We start from the raw sequence: 17,500 nt of genomic DNA, 5'->3' as shown, positions 1-17,500 counted from the left end.
AGGGTGTTTTGAAATGGTTTGGGCACATGGAGAGAATGAGTGAGGAAAGATTGACCAAGAGGATATATGTATCGGAGGTGGAGGGAACGAGAAGTGGGAGACCAAATTGGAGGTGGAAAGATGGAGTGAAAAAGATTTTGTGTGATCTGGGCCTGAACATGCAGGAGGGTGAAAGGAGGGCAAGGAATAGAGTGAACTGGATCGATGTGGTATACCGGGGTTGACGTGCTGTCAGTGGATTGAACCAGGGCATGTGAAGCGTCTGGGGTAAACCATGGAAAGCTGTGTGGGGCCTGGATGTGGAAAGGGAGCTGTGGTTTCGGGCATGATTGCATGAAAGCTAGAGACTGAGTGTGAACGAATGGGGCATTTGTTGTCTTTTCCTAGTGCTACCTCGCACACATGAGGGGGGGAGGGGGATGGTATTCCATGTGTGGCGAGGTGGCGATGTCAATGAATAAAGGCAGACAGTGTGAATTGTGTGCATGGGTATATATGTATGTGTCTGTGTGTGTATATATATGTGTACATTGAGATGTATAGGTATGTATATTTGCGTGTGTGGACGTGTATGTATATACATTGTGTATGGGGGTGGGTTGGGCCATTTCTTTCGTCTGTTTCCTTGCGCTACCTCGCAAACGCGGGAGACAGCGACAAAGGAAAATAAATAAATAAATATAAATATATATAAGTATATATATATATACATATATATATATATATATATATATATATATATATATATATATATATATATATATATATATATATATATATACATATATATATATATATATATATATATATATATATATATATATATATATATATATATATATATATATATATATATATATATATATATATATATATATATATATATATATATATATATATATATATATTCCTATGAGTCCACGTGGAAAATGAAACACGAAAAGCTCCCAAGTGCCCTTTCGCGTAGTAATCACATCATCAGGGGAGATACAGGAGAGAAATATAACAGTCATTTGATATACATCGAGGAGACGAAGCTAGGACGCCACTGAAATGATGATAATTTAACTCTTTCATGTTGAGAAGTTTATGAACGTTGGTTGCATGTTTTGGATAATCACATATTTACCAAATGTCGTCCTAGCTTCGTCTCCTCGATGTATATCAACTGACTGTTATATTTCTCTCTTGTATCTTCCCTGATGATGTGATTATTACACGAAAGTGCACTTGGGAACTTTTCGTGTTTCATTTTCCATGTGGACTCATAGGAATATCTTGATCACGCGCAAAAGTGTGATCCTTCCCTATATATATATATATGTATATATATATATATATATATATATATATATATATATATATATATATATATATATATATATATATATATATATATATATATATTCCCTGGGGATAGGGGAGAAAGAATACTTCCCACGTATTCCCTGCGTGTCGTAGAAGGCGGGGGGCTGGAAATCCTCCCCTCTCTTTTTTTTTTTCTATTTTCCAAAGGAAGGAACAGAGGAGGGGGCTGGATGAGGATGTTTCCTCAGAGGCCCAGTCTTCTTCTTCTTAACGCTACATTGATGACGCGGGAAATGGCGAATAGTATGAAAGAAAGAAATGCATATGTATATGTGTATATATATATATATATATATATATATATATATATATATATATATATATATATATATATATATATATATATATATATATATATCATTATATTTCATTTTTGATTATATTAGATCGCCGTATCACGCTTCAGCGAGATAGCGTCAGGAAACAGGCGAAGAATATATAAGCGTCCATACACGAACACGTACACACATATACATATACATATCAACATATAAACGTGTAAATAAACATTCTTACATATACATACATATTCATATCAACATATACGCATACAAATTCACATACAGACATATACATATACACATACACATGTACATATTCATACTTGCTTCTCTTCATCCATTTCAGAAATTACCCCGCCTCACAGGAAACAGCATCGTTACCCCCTTCTTCAGTGAGACAGCGCCAGGAAAACAGACAAAAAGGCCACGTTCGTTCACACTCAGTCTCTAGCTGTCATGTGTAATGCACCGAAACCACATATCCTTAGCCACATCCAGGTCCCACAGACCTTTACATGGTTTTTCTCAGACATTTCAAATGCCCTCTTCAGTCCATTGACAGTGCGTCGATACTATACCAAATCGTTCCAGTTCACTCTCTTCCTTGCACGCCTCTCACCCTACTGTGTGTTCAGGCCCTAATCGCTCAAAATCTTTTTGATTCCATCCTTCCACCTCCAATTTGGTCAACCACTTTTCCTCGTTTCCTCCATCTCTGACACATATATCCTCTTTGTCAATCTTTCCTCACTCGTTCTCTCCATATGTTCAAACCATTTCAACACACCCTCTTCTAGTCTCTCAACTACACTCTTTTTATCAACACACATCTTTCTTACCTTTTCATTACTTACTCGATCAAATCACCTCACACAACAAATAGTCCTGAAATATTCTATTTCCAACACATCCACCTTCTTCCGTACATCCCAATGTAAAGCCCAAGCCTCGCAACTGTACAATATTGTTGGAACTACTGTTTCATCAAATATACTCACTTTTGCTCTCCGAGATAACGTTCTCTCTTCCACACATTCTTTATCGCTCCCAGAACCTTTGCCCCCTCCCTCACTCTGTGACTCATTTCCGCTGCAAAGTCCACTCCCAGATCTCTAAAGCACCTCACTTCCTCTAGTTTTTCTCCATTCAAACTTACATCCCGGTTATATTTTCCCGCAACCCTAATGAACCTAAAAACCTTGCTCTTTTTCACATTTACTCTCAATTTTCTTCTTTCACACACTTTTTCAAACTCAGTCACCAACTTCTGCAATTTCACCAGCACTGTATCATCGGCAAAACAAACACTGAATCACTTCCCAGGCCCTCTCATCCCCAAGAGACTGCGTACGCTCCCCAAAACCATTGCATTTATTCCACATAAATTTTAGTGATTCTCACCCCAGTTCTCATTTGCCCTCTTTTTCAATCCCTGCATCTTCCTTTTGACCTCCTGCCGCTTTATTTTATACATGTCCTAGTAATTTGCACTCCTTCCTTGTAAGTATCGTCCAAATGCGTCTCTTATATATTTCACCAACAACTTTACCTCATGTTACCACTCACTGCCCTTTCTAATACGCCCACCTCCCACCTTTCTCATGCCACTTGCATCTGCGTTGTTGATTGTTTGGTAAGGATATTCATTGTACTTGAGGATTGGTGAAATGAATACATAGCTCGATTGTACAAAGGCAAAGAGGACAAAGGTGAATGTTTCAACTACAGAGGCATAAGTGTGTTGAATACTTCTGGGAAAGTATATGGGAGGGTATTGACTGAGAGGGTGAAGAGCAGTGTGGTTTCAAAATTGATAGAGGATGTGTGTATCAGGTGTTTGCTTCGAAGAATGTGTGTGAGTAATTCTGAGAAAAACAAATTGATTTGTATGAAACATTTATGGATCTAGAGAAGGCATATGATAGAGCTGATAGAGATGCTTCGTAGAAGGCCTTAAGAGTATATGGCGGGGGAGGTATGTTGCTAGAAGCAGCGAAAAGTTTTGACCGAGGATGTAAGGCATGTGGACGAGTAACAAGAGAGGAGAGTGATTGGTTCCCAGTGAATGTCTGTTTCCGACAGGGGTGCGTGATGTCTCTATGGCTGTTCAATTTGTTTAAGAATGAGGTTGTTGGGGAGGTGAATGCAAGAGCTTTGGAGAGAGGGGCAAATACACAATCTGTTGTGGATGAGTGGGCTTCGGAAGTGAGTCAGTTGTTGCTCGCTGATGACACAACGCTGGTGGCTGATTCGGGCGAGAAACTGCAGTAGATGGTGATGAGTTTGGTAAAGTATGTCAAAAAACAAAGCTGAGAGTGAATGTGAATAAGAGCAAGGTTATTAGGTTCTGTAGAGATGAGGGACGAGTTAACTGGGAGGTAATTTTGAATGGAGAAAAACTGGAGGAAGTGAAGTATTTAGATATCTGGGAGTAGATTTAGCTGCTGATGGAACCATGAAAGCTGACGTGAGTCACAGGGTGGTGGAGGGGGGCGAAAGTTCAGGGAGCGTTAAAAAATGTGTGGAAGGCGAGAACGTTATCTCAGAGACCAAAAATGGGTATGTTTGAAGGAATAGTTGTTTAAACAATGTTATATGGTTGCGAGGCGTGGGCTTTAGATAGGATTGTGCGGAGATGGGTTGATATGTTGGAAATGAAATGTTTGAGGACACTATGTGGTGCGAGGTGGTTTAGTCGAGTAAATAATGAAAGGGTAAGAAAGATGTTTGGTGATAAAAAGAGTGTGGTTGAGAGAGCAGAAAAGGGTTTGTTGAAATGGTTTGGTCGCATGAAAAGAATGAGTGGGGAAAGATTGACAAAGAAGATATATTTGTCAGAAGTAGAGGGAACGAGGAGAAGCGGAGACCCAATCGGAGGTGGAAGGATGGAATGAAAAAGATTTTGAGCGATCGTTTCCTGAAATACAGGAGGGTGAAATGCGTGCAAGAAATAGAGTGAATTGGAGCGATGTGGTATACCGGGGTCGACTTGCTATCAATAGATTGAAATAGGACATCTAAAGCGTCTGGAGTAAACTATGGAAAGTGTTGTGGGGCCTGGATGTAGACAGGGAGCTATGGTTTCGGTGAACTACACATGAAAGTTAGACTAAGTATGAACGAATGCTGCCTTTTTTGTCTTTTCTAGTGGTACCTCGGGTAGGGTGTGGTGGGGTGGGGTGTGGTGGGGTGGGATTTGGGGAGGGGTTGTGTAAATGAGTGTGTGTGTGTGTGTGAGTATGGAGGGGGGGGAGGGGTTGCTATTTCATGTGTGGCAGGATTGCGACCAGAATGGATGAAGGCAGCCAGTATGAATACGTACATGTATATATCTGTATATATATATATATATATATATATATATATATATATATATATATATATATATATATATATATATATATATATATATATATATATATATATATATATATATATATATATATATATATATATATATATATATATATATATATATATATATATATATATATATATATATATATATATATATATATATATATATATATATATATATATATATATATATATATATATATATATATATATATATATATATATATATATATATATATATATATATATATATATATATATATATATATATATATATATATGTAAGGAAACAGACGAAAGAAATGGCCCAACCGACCCCATACACATGAATATGCATACACGTCCACACACGCAAATATACATACCTACACAGCTTTCCATGGTTTACCCCAGACGCTTCACATGCCCTGATTCAATCTACTGACAGCACGTCAACCCCGGTATACCACATCGATCCAATTCACTCTATTCCTTGCGCTCCTTTCACCCTCCTGCATGTTCAGGCCCAGATCACAAAAATCTTTTTCACTCCTTCTGTCCACCTCCATTTTGGTCTCCCACTTCTCCTCGTTCCCTCCACCTCCGACACATATATCCTCTTGGTCAATCTTTCCTCACTCATTCTCTCCATGTGCCCAAAACATTTCAAAACACCCTCTTCTGCTCCCTCAACCACGTTCTTTTTATTTCCACACATCTCTCTTACCCTTACGTTACTTACTCGATCAAACCACCTCACACCACACATTGTCCTCAAACATTTCATTTCCAGCACATCCACCCTCCTGCGCACAACTCTATCCATAGCCAACGCCTCGCAACCATACAACATTGTTGGAACCACTATTCCTTCAAAAATACACATTTTTGCTTTCCAAGATAATGTTCTCGACTTCCACACATTCTTCAAGGCTCCCAGGATTTTTAGGTTCGGTAAAACGCTATCAGCTGGCTATGTGGGTCTGTTCGGAAATAACCGGTATAGACCCCGTTGCTCACCATTGTGAGACGAAGGGTATTCGAGTACTTAGTATTCGAATAGTTGTTTCCTATTACACAGTCCCATAGCCTAGCGGTTAGCATGCCTGCCTTTTGTACAGGGGTCCCGGGTTCGATCCTGGCTGTTGGAGGTTTGTATGTTCTAAGAAGGTGCGCGTTCATATGCACTTTATTCGTATTCATATACCTCCGCGTTGTACAGTTAGGTTCGGTAAAACGCCATCAGCTGGCTATGTGCGCCTGTTCGGAAATAACCGGTATAGACCCCGTTGCTCACCATTGTGAGACGAAGGGTATTCGAGTACTTAGTATTCGAATAGTTGTTTCCTATTATACAGTCCCATAGCCTAGCGGTTAGCATGCCTGCCTCTTGCACAGGGGTCCCGGGTTCGATCCTGGCTGTTGGAGGTTTGTATGTTCTATGAAGGTGCGCGTTCATATGCCCTTTATTCATATTCATATACCTCCGCGTTGTACAGCTAGGTTCGGTAAAACGCTATCAGCTGGCTATGTGCGTCTGTTCGGAAATAACCGGTATAGACCCCGTTGCTCATCATTGTGAGACGAAGGGTATTCGAGTACTTAGTATTCGAATAGTTGTTTCCTATTATACAGTCCCATAGCCTAACGGTTAGCATGCCTGCCTCTTGCACAGAGGTCCCGGGTTCAATCCTGGCTGTTGGAGGTTTTTATGTTCTATGAAGGTGCGCGTTCATATGCACTTTATTCGTATTCATATACCTCCGTGTTGTACAGTTAGGTTCGGTAAAACGCTATCAGCTGGCTATGTGCGTCTGTTCGGAAATAACCGGTATAGACCCCGTTGCTCACCACTGTGAGATGAACGGTATTCGAGTACTTAGTATTCGAATAGTTGTTTCCTATTATACAGTCCCATAGCCTAGCGGTTAGCATGCCTGCCTCTTGCACAGGGGTCCCGGGTTCGATCCTGGCTGTTGGAGGTTTGCATGTTCTATGAAGGTGCGCGTGCATATGCACTTTATTCGTATATATTTTTTTTTTTTTTTTTTTTTTTTTATACTTTGTCGCTGTCTCACGCGTTTGCGAGGTAGCGCAAGGAAACAGACGAAAGAAAAGGCCCAACCCCCCCCCCCATACACATGTACATACACACGTCCACACACGCAAATATACATACCTACACAGCTTTCCTTGGTTTACCCCGGACGCTTCACATGCCTTGATTCAATCCACTGACAGCACGTCAACCCCTGTATACCACATCGCTCCAATTCCCTCTATTCCTTGCCCTCCTTTCACCCTCCTGCATGTTCAGGCCCCGATCACACAAAATCCTTTTCACTCCATCTTTCCACCTCCAATTTGGTCTCCCTCTTCTCCTCGTTCCCTCCACCTCCGACACATATATCCTCTTGGTCAATCTTTCCTCACTCATTCTCTCCATGTGCCCAAACCATTTCAAAACACCCTCTTCTGCTCTCTCAACCACGCTCTTTTTATTTCCGCACATCTCTCTTACCCTTACGTTACTTACTCGATCAAACCACCTCACACCACACATTGTCCTCAAACATCTCATTTCCAGCACATCCATCCTCCTGCGCACAACTCTATCCATAGCCCACGCCTCGCAACCATACAACATTATTGGAACAACTATTCCTTCAAACATACCCATTTTTGCTTTCCGGGATAGTATGAAGTCTGTTGGGGATGAGAGAGCTTGGGAAGTGAGTCAGTTGTTGTTCGCTGATGATACAGCGCTGGTGGCTGATTCATGTGAGAAACTGCAGAAGCTGGTGACTGAGTTTGGTAAAGTGTGTGGAAGAAGAAAGTTAAGAGTAAATGTGAATAAGAGCAAGGTTATTAGGTACAGTAGGGTTGAGGGTCAAGCCAATTGGGAGGTGAGTTTGAATGGAGAAAAACTGGAGGAAGTGAAGTGTTTTAGATATCTGGGAGTGGATCTGTCAGCGGATGGAACCATGGAAGCGGAAGTGGATCATAGGGTGGGGGAGGGGGCGAAAATTTTGGGAGCCTTGAAAAATGTGTGGAAGTCGAGAACATTATCTCGGAAAGCAAAAATGGGTATGTTTGAAGGAATAGTGGTTCCAACAATGTTGTATGGTTGCGAGGCGTGGGCTATGGATATAGTTGTGCGCAGGAGGATGGATGTGCTGGAAATGAGATGTTTGAGGACAATGTGTGGTGTGAGGTGGTTTGATCGAGTAAGTAACGTAAGGGTAAGAGAGATGTGTGAAAATAAAAAGAGCGTGGTTGAGAGAGCAGAAGAGGGTGTTTTGAAATGGTTTGGGCACATGGAGAGAATGAGTGAGGAAAGATTGACCAAGAGGATATATGTGTCGGAGGTGGAGGGAACGAGAAGAGGGAGACCAAATTGGAGGTGGAAAGATGGAGTGAAATAGATTTTGTGTGATCGGGGCCTGAACATGCAGGAGGGTGAAAGGAGGGCAAGGAATAGAGTGAATTGGAGCGATGTGGTATACAGGGGTTGACGTGCTGTCAGTGGAGTGAATCAAGGCATGTGAAGCGTCTGGGGTAAACCATGGAAAGCTGTGTAGGTATGTATATTTGCGTGTGTGGACGTGTGTATGTACATGTGTATGGGGGGGGTTGGGCCATTTCTTTCGTCTGTTTCCTTGCGCTACCTCGCAAACGCGGGAGACAGCGACAAAGTATAAAAAAAAAGAAAAAAAAAAAAAAAAATATATATATATATATATATATATATATATATATATATATATATATATATATATATATATATATATATATATATATATATATATATATATCCCTGGGGATAGGGGAGAGAGAATACTTCCCTTCCCACGCATTCCTCAACCGTCGTTGAAGGCGACTAAAGGGGACGGGAGCGGGGGGCCAGAAACCTCCTATCCTTGTATTTTAACTTTCTAAAAGGGGAAACAGAAGAATGAGTCACCACGGGGAGTGCTGATCCACCTCTAAGGATCAGATTGGGGTGTCTAAATGTGTGTGGATGTAACCAAGATGAGGAAAAAGGAGAGATAGGTAGTATGTTTCAGAAAGGAGCCTGGATGTTTTGGCTCTGAGTGAAACAAAGCTCAAGGGTAAAGGGGAAGAGTGGTTTGGGAATGTCTTGGGAGTAAAGTCAGGGGTTAGTGAGAGGACAAGAGCAAGGGAAGGAGTAGCACTACTCCTGAAACAGCAGTAGTGGGAGTATGTGATAGAGTGTAAGAAAGTAAATTCTAGATTGATATGGGTAAAACTGAAAGTTGATGGAGAGAGATGGGTGATTGTTGGTGCATATGCACCTGGGCATAGGACAAAAGATTACCAGAGGCAAGGATTTTGGGAGCAGCTGAACGAGTGTGTTAGTGGTTGTGATGCACAAGTCCGGGTTATAGTGATGGGTGATTTGAATGCAAAGGTGAGTAATGTGGCAGTTGAGGGAGTAATTGGTATATATGGGGTGTTCAGTGTTGTAAATGGAAATGGTGAAGAGCTTGTAGATTTATGTGCTGGAAAAGGACTGGTGATTGGGAATACCTGGTTTAGAAAGCGAGATATATATAAGTATACGCATGTAAGTATGAGAGATGGCCAGAGAGCTTTAATGAATTACGTGTTAATTGACAGGCGCGCGAAAGAGAGACTTTTGGATGTTAATGTTCTGAGAGGTGCAACTGGCGGGATGTCTGATCATTATCTTGTGAAGGCGAAGGTGAAGATTTGTATGGGTTTTCAGAAAAGAAGAGAGAATGTTGGGGTGAAGAGAGAGATGAGAGTAAGTGAGCTTGGGAAGGAGACTTGTGTGAGGAAGTACCAGGAGAGATTGAGTACAGAATGGAAAAAGGTGAGAACAAAGGAGCTAAAGGGAGTGGGGGAGGAATGGGATGTATTTAGGGAATCAGTGATGGAATGCGCAAAAGATGCTTGTGGCATGAGAAGCATGGGAGGTGGGTTGATTAGAAAGGGTAGTGAGTGGTGGGTTGAAGAAGTAAGATTATTAGTGAAAGAGAAGAGAGAGGCATTTGGACGATTTTTGCAGGGAAAAAGTGCAATTGTGTGGGAGATGTATGAAAGAAAGAGACAGGAGGTCAAGAGAAAGGTGCAAGAGGTGAAAAAGGGGGCAAATGAGCGTTGGGGTGACAGAGTATCATTAAATTTTTGGGAGAATAAAAAGATGTTTTGGAAGCAGGTAAATAAAGTGCGTAAGAGAAGGGAGCAAATGGGAACTTCAGTGAAGGGGGCTAATGGGGAGGTGATAACAAGTAGTGGTGATGTGAGAAGGAGATGGAGTGAGTATATTTAAGGTTTGTTGAATGTGTTTGATGATAGAGTGGCAGATATAGGGTGTTTTGGTCGAGGTGGTGTGCAAAGTGAGAGGGTTAGGGAAAATGATTTGGTAAACAGAGAAGAGGTAGTAAAAGCTTTGCGGAAGATGAAAGCCGGCAAGTCAGCAGGTTTGGATGGTATTGCAGTGGAATTCATTAAAGAATGGGGTGACTCTATTGTTGACTGGTTGATAAGGTTATTCAATGTATGTCTGATTCATGGTGAAGTGCCTGAGGATTGGCGGAATGTTTGCATAGTGCCATTGTACAAAGGCAAAGGGGATAAGTGTGAGTGCTCAAATTACAGAGGTATAAGTTTGTTGAGTATTCCTAGGAAATTATATGGGGGGTATTGATTGAGAGAGTAAAGGCTTGCACAGAGCATCAGACTGGGGAAGAGCAGTGTGGTTTCAGAAGTAATAGAGGATGTGTGGATCAGGTATTTGCTTTGAAGAATGTATGTGAGAAATACTTAAAAAAGCAAAAGGATTTGTGTGTAGCATCCATGGATCTGGAGAAGGCATATAATAGAATTGATAAAGATGCTCTGCGGAAGATATTAAGAATATTTGGTGTATGAGGCAATTTGTTAGAAGCAGTGAAAAGTTTTGTTATCAAGGATGTAAGGCATGTGTACGTGTATGAAGAGAGGAAAGTGATTGGTTCTCAGTGAATGTCGGTTTGCGGCAGGGGTGCATTATGTCTCCATGGTTGTTTAATTTGTTTATGGCTGGGGTTGTTAGGGAATTGAATGCAAGAGTTTTGGAGGGAGGGGCAAGTATGCAGTCTGTTGTGGATGAGAGAGCTTGGGAAGTGAGTCAGTTGTTGTTCGCTGATGATACATCGTTGGTGGCTGATTCGGGGAAGAAACAGTTGGTGACTGAGTTTGGTAAAGTGTGTGAAAGAAGAAAGTTGAGAGTAAATATTATTGGGCACAGTAGGGTTGAGGGATAAGTCAATTCGGAGGTAAGTTTGAATGGAGAAAAACTGGAGGAAGTGAAGTGTTTTAAATATCTGGGGGTGGGTCTGGCAGCGGATGATACCATGGAAGCGGAAGTGAGCTATAGGGTTGGGGAAGGCGCGAAAGTGGTAGGAGAGTTGAAAAATGTGTGGAAGGCGAGAATGTTATCTCGGAAAGCAAAATAATGGTTACGTTTGAAAGAAATAGTGGTTCCAACAATGTTATATGATTGCGAGGCGTGGGCTATAGATAGAGTTGTTCGGAGGAGGGTGGATGTACTGGAAATGAGAAGCTTGAGGACAATATGTGGTGTGAGGTGGTTTGATCGAGTAGGTAATGGAAGTGGAAGAGATATGTATGGTGATAGAAAGAGTGTGGTTGAAAGAGCAAAAGAGGGTGTTTTGAAATGTTTTGGGCACATGGAGAGAATGAGGGTGGAAAGATTGACAAAGAGGATATATGTGTCGGAGGTGGAGGGAACGAGGAGAAGTGGGAGACCAGATTGGGAGTGGAACGATGGAGTGAAAAAGATTTTGAGTGATCGGGCCCTGAACATGCAGGGGGGTGAAGGGCGTGCAAGGAATAGAGAGAATTGGAACGATGTGGTATACCGGGGCCGACGTGCTGTCAATGGATTAAACCAGGGCATGTGAAGCGTCTGGGGTAAACCATGGAAAGTTGTGTCGGGCCTGGATGTGGAAAGGGAGCTGTGGTTTCGGTGCATTATTACATGACAGCTAGAGACTGAGTGTGAACGAATGGGTCTTTTGTTGTCTTTTCCTAACGCTCCCTTACGCATATGAGGGGGCAGGGGGTTGTTATTCCATGTGTCACGAGGTGGCGATGGGAATGAATAAGAGCAGACAGTATGAATTATGTACACGTGTATATATGTATATGTCTCTGTGTGTATATGTATGTGTACATTGAGATGTATAGGTATGTATATTTGCGTGTGTGGACGTGTATGTATATACATGTGTATGTGGGTGTGTTGAGCCATTCTTTCGTGTGCTTCCTTGCGCTACCTCGCTAGCGCGGGAGACAGCGACCAAGCCTCTTGCATCTTTCTCTTGACCTCTTGCCTCTTTCTTTTATACATCTCCCACTCATTTGCATTTTTTCTCTGCAAAAATCGTCCAAATGCCTCTCTCTTCTCTTTCACTAATAATCTTACTTTTTCATCCCACCACTCACTACCCTTTCTAATCAACCCACCTCCGACGCTTCTCATGCCACAAGTATCTTTTGAACAAGCAATCACTGCTTCCCTGAATACATCCCATTCCTGCCCCACTCCCCTTACCTCCTTTGTTCTCACCTTTTTCCATTCTGTACTCAGTCTCTCCTGGTACTTCCTCACACAAGTCTCCTTCTCAAGCTCATTTACTCTCACCACTCTCTTAACCCCAACATTCTCTCTTTTTTTCTGAAAACCCTATAAATCTTCACCTTCGCCTCAACAAGATAATGATCAGACATCCCTCCAGTTGCACCTCTCAACACACTGACATCCAAAAGTCTCTCTTTTGCGGGAGAAAGAATACCTCCCACGCATTCCTCTCGTGTTGTAGAAGGCGACTAAAGGGGACGGGAGTGGGGACTGGAAACCCTCCCCTCCTTGTATTTTGAATTTCTAAAAGGAGAAACAGAAGAAGGATTCTCGCGGGGAGTGCTCCTCCTCCTCGAAGGGGTGTCTAAATATGTGTGGATATAACCAAGATGAGAAGAGAGGAGAGATAGTATGATTGAGGAAAAGAACCTGGATATTTTGGCTCTGAGTTAAACGAAGCTCAAGGGTAAAGGGGAAGAGTGGTTTGCGATTGTCTTGGGAGTAAAGTCAGGGGTTAGTGAGAGGACAAGTGCAAGGGAAGGAGTAGTACTACTCCTAAAACAGGAGTGGTGGGAGTATGTGATAGAGTGTAAGAAACTAAACTCTACATTGATATTGGTAAAACTGAAAGTGGATGGAGAGAGACGCTTGATTATTGGTGCATATTGACCTGGGCATGAGAAGAAAGATCATGAGAGGCAAATGTTTTGGGAGCAGCTGAGTGGGTGTGTTAGACGTTTTGATGCACGAGACCGGGTTATAGTGATGGGTGATTTGAGTCCAAAGGTGAGTAATGTGGCAGTTGAGGGAATAATTGGTGTATATTGGGTGTTCAGTGTTGTAAATAGAAATGATGAAGAACTTGTGTAGATTTATGTGCTGAAAAAGGACTGGTGATTGGGAAAAACTGTTTAAAAAGAGAGATATAAATAAGTATACGTATGTAAGTAGGAGAGATGGCCAGAGAGTGTTATTGGATTACTTGTTGATTATCTAGGCGCGCGAAATCGAGACATTTGGATGCTAAGAGGTACAACTGGAGGGATATCTAATCTTAATCTTGTGGAGACGAAGGTGAAGATTTGTAGAGGTTTTCAGAAAAGGAGAATCTTGGGGAAAAAAGAGTGGTGAGATCAAGTGAGCTTGGGAAGGAGACTTGTGGGTGGAAATACCAGGAGAGAATGAGTATATAATGGAAAAACGTGAACACAAACGACGTAAGGTGAGTCGGGGAGGAATGGGATGTATTGAGGGAAGCATTGATGGCTTGCGCAAAAGATGCTTGTGACATGAGAAGCGTGAGAGGTGTGCAGATTAGAAAGGGCAGTGAATGGTGTGATGAAGAGGTGAGGGTATTAGTGATTGAGAAGAGAGAGGAATTTGGAGGATTTTTGCAGGGAAATAATGCAAATGAGTTGGGGATGTATAAAAGAAAGACGCAGGAGGTCAAGAGAAACGTGCAAGAGGTGAAAAAGAGGGCAAATGAGAGTTGGTGTGAGAGAGCATCATTAAATTTTAGGGAGAATGAAAAGATGTTTTGGTAGGCGGTAAATAAAGTGCATAAGACAAGGTAACAAATGGGAATTTCAGTGAAGGAGGCTAATGGGGAGGTGATAACAAGTATTGGTGATGTGAGAAGATGGAGTGAGTATTTTAAAAGTTTTTGAATGTGTTTGATAATAGAGTGGCAGATATAGGATGTTTTGGTCGAGGTGATGTGCAAAATGAGAGGATTAGCGAAAATGATTTGGTAAACAGAGAAGAGGTAGTAAAAGCTTTGCGAAAGATGAAATCCGGCAAGGCACCAGGTTGGTATTGCATTGGAATTTATTAAAAAAGGGGGTGACTGTATTGTTGACTGGTTGGTAAGGTTATTTAATGAATGCATGACTCATGGTGAGGTGCCTGAGGATTGGCGGAATGCTTGCATAGAGCCATTGTACAAAGGCAAAGGGGATAAGAGTGAGTGCTCAAATTACAAAGGTATAATTTTGTTGAGTATTCCTGAGAAATCATATGGGAGGGTATTGATTGAGAGGTTGAAGACATGTACAGAGCATCAGATTGGAGAAGAGCAGTGTGGTTTCAGAAGTGGTAGAGGATGTGTGGATCAGGTGTTTGCTTTGAAGAATGTGTGTTAGAAATTCTTAGAAAACCCAATGGATTTTTATGTAGCATTTAGGGATCTGGAGAAGGCATATGATAGAGTTGATAGAGATGCTCTGTGGAAGGTATTAAGAATATATGGTGTGAGAAGCAAGTTGTTAGATGCAGTGAAAAGTTTTTATCAAGGATGTAAGGCATGTGTACGTGTAGGAAGAGAGGTAAGTGATTGGTTCTCAGTGAATGTAGGTGTGCGGCAGGGGTGTGTGATGTCTCCATGGCTGTTTAATTAGTTTATGGATGGGGTTGTTACGGAAGTGAATGCAAGAGTTTTGGAAAGAGGGGCAATTGTGCAGTCTTTTGTGGATGAAAGAGCTTGGGAAGTGAGTCAGTTGTTACTCGCCGATGATACAGCGCTGGTGGCTGATTCATGGGAGAAACTGCAGAAGCTGATGACTGAGTTTGCTAAAGTGTGTGAAAGAAGAAAGCTGGGAGTAAATGTGAATAAGAGCCAGGTTTTTAGGTACAGTAGGGTTGAGGGACAAGTCAACTGGGAGGTAAGTTTGAATGGAGAAAAACTGGAGGAAGTGAAGTGTTTTAGATATTCGCCAGTGGATTTATCAGCGGATGGAACCATAGAAGCGGAAGTGAATCATAGGATGGGGAAGGGGGCGAGAGTTCTGGGAGTGTTGAAGAATGTCTGGAAGTCGAAAACACTATCTCGGAAAGCAAAAAATGGGTATGTGTAAAGGAATAGTGGCTCCAACAATGTTATATGGTTGCGAGGCGTGGGTTATGGATAGAGTTGTGCGGAGGAGGGTGGATATGCTGGAAATGAGATGTTTGAGGACAATATTTGGTGTGAGGTGGTTTGATCGAGTAAGTAATAAAAGGGTAAGAGAGGTGTATGATAATAAAAAGGGTGTGTTAGAGGGAGCAGAAGAGGGTGTTTTCAAATGGTTTGGTCACATGGAGAGAATGTTTGAGGAAAGATTGACCAAGAGAATATATGTGTCAGAGATGGGGGGAACGAGGAGAAGTGGGAGACCAAACTAGAGGTGGAAAGATGGAGTGAAAAAGATTTTGAGTAATCGGGACCTTAACATACAGGAGGGTGAAAAGCGTGCAATGAATAGAGTGAATTGGAACGATGTGGTATACCAGGTCGACGTACTGTGAATGGATTGAGCCAGGGCATGTGAAGCGTCTGTGGTAAACCACAGAAAGTTCTGTGGGGCCTCGATGTGCAAAGGGAGCTGTGGTTTCGGTGTAATACTACATGACAGGTAAAGACTGAGTGTGAACGAATGGGGCCTTTGTTGACTTTTCGTAGCGCTACCTCACGCATATGAGGGAGAATGGAGTTGTTGTTTCATGTGTTGCGGGGTGGCGATGGGAAAGAATAAAGGCAGACAGTATGAATTATATACATGTGTATATATGACTGTCTGTGAGTGTAAATGTATGTATACGTTGAGATATATAGGTATATATATGTGCATGTGTGGACTTGTGTTTATACACATGTGTATGTGGGTGGGTTGGGTCATTCTTTCGTGTGTTTCCCCGCACTACCTCGCTAACCCGGGAGACAGCGACAAAGCAAAGTAAATTAGAATGAATAAATAAATAAATATATATATATATATATATATATATATATATATATATATATATATATATATATATATATATATATATATATATATATATATATATATATATTTTTATTATACTTTGTCGCTGTCTCCCGCGTTTGCGAGGTAGCGCAAGGAAACAGACGAAAGAAATGGCCCCCCCCCCATACACATGTATATACATACGTCCACACACGCAGATATACATACCTACACAGCTTTCCATGGTTTACCCCAGACGCTTCACATGCCTTGATTCAATCCACTGACAGCACGTCAACCCCGGTATACCACATCGCTCCAATTCACTCTATTCCTTGCCCTCCTTTCACCCTCCTGCATGTTCAGGCCCCGATCACACAAAATCTTTTTCACTCCATCTTTCCACCTCCAATTTGGTCTCCCTCTTCTCCTCGTTCCCTCCACCTCCGACACATATATCCTCTTGGTCAATCTTTCCTCACTCATTCTCTCCATGTGCCCAAACCACTTCAAAACACCCTCTTCTGCTCTCTCAACCACGATCTTTTTATTTCCACACATCTCTCTTACCCTTACGTTACTCACTCGATCAAACCACCTCACACCACACATTGTCCTCAAACATCTCATTTCCAGCACATCCATCCTCCTGCGCACAACTCTATCCATAGCCCACGCCTCGCAACCATACAACATTGTTGGAACCACTATTCCTTCAAACATACCCATTTTTGCTTTCCGAGATAATGTTCTCGACTTCCACACATTTTTCAAGGCCCTCAGAATTTTCGCCCCCTCCCCCACCCTATGATCCACTTCCGCTTCCATGGTTCCATCCGCTGCCAGATCCACTCCCAGATAACTAAAACATTTCACTTCCTCCATTTTTTCTCCATTCAAACTCACCTCCCAATTGACTTGACCCTCAACCCTACTGTACCTAATAACCTTGCTCTTATTCACATTTACTCTTAACTTTCTTCTTCCACACACTTTACCAAACTCAGTCACCAGCTTCTGCAGTTTCTCACATGAATCAGCCACCAGCGCTGTATCATCAGCGAACAACAACTGACACACTTCCCAAGCTCTCTCATCCCCAACAGACTTCATACTTGCCCCTCTTTCCAAAACTCTTGCATTCACCTCCCTAACAACCC

At 41.9% G+C, this 17,500-nt stretch overlaps 1 protein-coding gene across 1 annotated transcript in view; it reads right to left on the bottom strand.

Moving 5' to 3' along the window:
* Positions 1–17,500, bottom strand: part of LOC139764673 (neuroligin-4, Y-linked-like) — a 447,908-nt gene that overhangs the window by 2,886 nt on the left and 427,522 nt on the right. The window lies entirely within an intron of this gene.

The sequence above is a fragment of the Panulirus ornatus genome, chromosome 4, assembly GCF_036320965.1.
Source record: "Panulirus ornatus isolate Po-2019 chromosome 4, ASM3632096v1, whole genome shotgun sequence".
Taxonomy (NCBI): domain Eukaryota; kingdom Metazoa; phylum Arthropoda; class Malacostraca; order Decapoda; family Palinuridae; genus Panulirus; species Panulirus ornatus.
The sequence above is the reverse complement of the archived record's forward strand: the minus strand, read 5'-3'. Positions and strand labels throughout refer to the sequence as shown.